The 3,806-nt window shown below is 43.4% G+C and overlaps 1 pseudogene; it reads left to right on the top strand.

The window, feature by feature from the left end:
* Positions 1 to 883: 883 nt before the first annotated feature.
* LOC128413251 (uncharacterized) lies at positions 884 to 1,003 on the top strand (annotated as a pseudogene).
* The last annotated feature ends 2,803 nt before the right edge of the window (positions 1,004 to 3,806 follow it).

Below are 3,806 nucleotides of genomic sequence, written 5' to 3'. Positions count from 1 at the left end.
TGACAACACATTGGGATTTAATGGCAGAGTTTATTACACAATACATACACAGGGTATCACCCCTGAATCAGTTAATTTAATCATTACTCTCCTCCTAGTGCTCCAATATTTCGTCTTTCATAAGTATTTTTGTAATAAATATTTGTATTAACCTTTATATTACTGTTATTTCTGATAGCGAATTGTTCTTTCTCCCCTTGAGATTGTTTATCTGATAAGCCTCTGTACATCTTTGCCACATGCGATAAGCTGAACAGCAAGAAGCAAGTCTGAATAGTTTTTCAAACTGCACTATGTTTTTATTTATGTATTCGTTGATGAGTGAATAGATTTGCCAGCAGACTATTTAGAATGGTGAAGTTGCCATTAAAAGTTGCCTGCAACATTTAGAAACTGTGCCACAATATGATTAGTGAGATCATGGGGATAGGAAGATACAAATTTCGGGCAGGTAGCTGTGTTAGTCTGAAGCAGCAGAGTCTTCTGCCACCTTAAAACTGCCTTCTCCAATCCGGCACCCTCCATACATTTTGGACTACAATAGTCTTCACTCCTGATCATTGACCATGATGACTGAGGCTGATGTTCAAAACATCTGGAGAACATGAGGTTGAGAAAAGCTGCCTTCAAAACTAGCATATTCATTGTGGCACACATTTTTGTGCATGTGACTAAGTGGGTTTTGATGTTCAAAAGCTAATCTACACTAAACATGTTAGTCTTCACTAAATTCTTGTATTCCTCTTGACCTTCCACCACCGACACATTTTTCTATGGTGAAGACTTCTGGAATTGAGCTGCAGGCTTCTGCTGAACTCTACTTGAACATACCTCAAGCAAGCTGCCCACCTTTATTCTTCCCCACTCTTATTCCCCATAGTATGTGTATGGCCATACTACCCTTGAACACACCCGATCTCTTCTGATCTCGAAAGCTAAGCAGGGTCAGGTTTGGTTCATACTTGGATGGGAGACTGCCTGGGAATACTGGGTGCTGTAGGTTTTTGTTTTTTAGGGGTGAGGATGGCGCTGTGGTCTAAACCACTGGGCTTCTTTGGCTTGCTGATCAGAAGGTTGGTGGTTCAAATCCGCTCGACGGTGGTGCGCTCCCGTTGCTCCATCCCAGCTCCTGCCAACCTAGCAGTTTGAAAGTGCAAGTAGATAAATAGGTACAACTGCAGCAGGAAGGTAAACGGCATTTCCGTTCACTCTGGCTCCCATCATGGTGTTCCGTTGGTTTAGTAATGCTGGCCACATGACTCAGAAAGCTGCCTGTGGACAAACACGGGCTCCCTTGGCCTGAAGAGAGATGAGCACCACACCCCATAGTCACCTTTGACTGGACTTTACCATCCAGGGGTCCTTTACCTTTACCTCCCAAGGTGGATGATGGATGCCAGATCAGAGTAGCAGGGTGTAAAGCTGGCCCTTTTGTTGGGGGCAGTGGCTACCTCTTCTTCCTCCTTCATAATCTTTCTTTTTCTTCCTCTGTCCTTCCATGTTTCATTGTAATCTGTGAGCATAGTGATCACTTTTCACTAGGAATCATGGGGGTTGCATGACACTGCTTGCTGTTCTTTCCTGGCCCCTAAGGTCAGCTTTTCTCCTGAGGAGCAGCGGAAGGTGCGGAGCGAATCAGCCCCCCTCTAAGCCTTCTTGAGTGCTTTGAGTTGAGTGCTTGAGGAAGCCTGGTTCATTTTCACTGTGAGCAGCCCTAAGTCTTCAGTAGTAGCAGACACCTATGCAATGTGTCTCTAGTTCTCTTTATCTATCTCTCCCATGAGTCTGATTTCTTCTCCAATCCCCTCAGTACATGAATTTCACCTCTATTGAAACCAGCTGATCCTATACACACATAACAATATATGGAAACTGTTTGCCGCCGAAAGGCAACAACACCTCTTTTCAGTGCAGTTGAATTACCTTCCAAGATATTGATGACTGGTCAAGACCGCTGGTTATGAGAATGCTGTTAGTACTTTCCTTTTTATGTCTGCTTTAATTTGAAAACTTAATTAACACATTCTGTGCTTAATTATGTGCTTACTGGGGGACTGTTGTTGCTGACTGTTGACCGTTGTAGCCAATTGCACCTATTGTATGGGATCTCCGGGCGATGGAGGCTTAAACAATAGAGGTCTGCTCCAGCGTGGAGTCTCAGCAGATTCTTGATAACTGAATTGATTAAATCTCACTCTCAGTCTGTTTCCATCCCTTCACTTGTGCTCCACAAAAACTAAATACGTCGTTCTAAGCCAGGGTGCCCCAGTGGGTTCAGCTGGCAGATTTGCCTGCTGCCATGGGTGGAGGAGGCTGAAGTGGACCTCTTGAGGAGCAGAAAATGGGGTGGGGAAAATGAAGAGAGGAGTTTGTGAGGGAGAGTTCTAGGAAGGGAAGATTCTTCTCTCACCATTTATCTACAAATACTTTGCTGCGGCAGCATCAAATCTACTTTTTCTGGGACAGTCGGACTAGAATGGTCGGCAGCTGCATTGTTGAAGCACCACACAGTGTCCGACATCATGGGACACAAAACCCAGACAATGAGGCTAAGAGAACAAGACTGGAATTTTCATGAGAAAAACAAATGGTTGTACCCAGTGCTGCTGTTCTGCCAGCACAACAGAACTTCTCTCCCCTTCGCTTCTCTCCCCTGCAGCCCCCCCCACCTCAAAATCTGAAGGGGGCAGGGCTCCAGAGCAGATTTTGAGGGCAGGGAAGGAGGGGAAAGGAAAGGAAGTCCCTTTGTGTGAGCAGGACTCTGCATGCACAGCATCGGACACTTGAATAATAGAATACAGTGGTACCTCAGGTTACATACACTTCAGGTTACATACGCTTCAGGTTACAGACTCCACTAACCCAGAAATAGTGCTTCAGGTTAAGAACTTTCTTCAGGATGAGAAAAGAAATTGTGCTCCAGTGGCGCTGCAGCAACAGGAGGCCCCATTAGCTAAAGTGGTGCTTCAGGTTAAGAACAGTTTCAGGTTAAGTACAGACCTCCGGAACGAATTAAGTACTTAACCTGAGGTACCACTGTAATAGAATTTTAGAATTGGAAGGGACCCTAAGGGTCATCTAGTCCAACCCCCTGCAATACAAGCGTGGCCATCCAACCTCTGCTTAAAAACTGCCAGTGTATGTGAGCTCGTACTCAGAACGTTCTTCCTAATGTTTAGTTTGAATCTCCTTTCTTGCAGTTGGACTCCTTTAGTTTGGTTCCTTCTCAGATATTGGGCATGCACAGACTATAGTAAATGGTAAATAGTACCATTCAGGGTGTATGTATTAACTGGGAATGCAAACCTCCATATAGCAATGCAACTGGATAGCACAGCAATTATAAAATGGATATCCCCATTCAGTACTGAGAAATATGCTTCACCATTTCATGTTTCCTAACTAAATAAAAAATGGATCGCCTTCTGCAGAATGCTGTTGTGACTTTTGGACCCGACACGGACAGTGACATCTTTTAGCACCAGCTGAAAATCTTTCTGTTTTTCTGGGCATTTCAATTTTAATTCCTTCAACAACTGTTTTTTATTTTATTTTATTTGGGCAATTCATTGGTGGCCATGCTTAGGTTGAGAGCAACAAGTTGGTTTTTCTTAGTTCTGGCCCCCATTAGCTTTGTTATATTGGGTGTTTTTCAAAAATTGTATCACACTTTGGAATTTTATTTTTGCAAGTCGCTTTCGATTTCTTATGGAAGGTGACTATTTAATTAATTTAACAATTAATAATAATAAACCAGTCTGCTTGCTAGGTGAAAGTGCCTGATTTCCAGTAGAACTTTAAAGAAA

The sequence above is a fragment of the Podarcis raffonei genome, chromosome 4 (assembly GCF_027172205.1).
Source record: "Podarcis raffonei isolate rPodRaf1 chromosome 4, rPodRaf1.pri, whole genome shotgun sequence".
NCBI lineage: Eukaryota > Metazoa > Chordata > Lepidosauria > Squamata > Lacertidae > Podarcis > Podarcis raffonei.
Note: the sequence above shows the minus strand (reverse complement) of the source record. Positions and strands in the feature narration are given on the sequence as shown.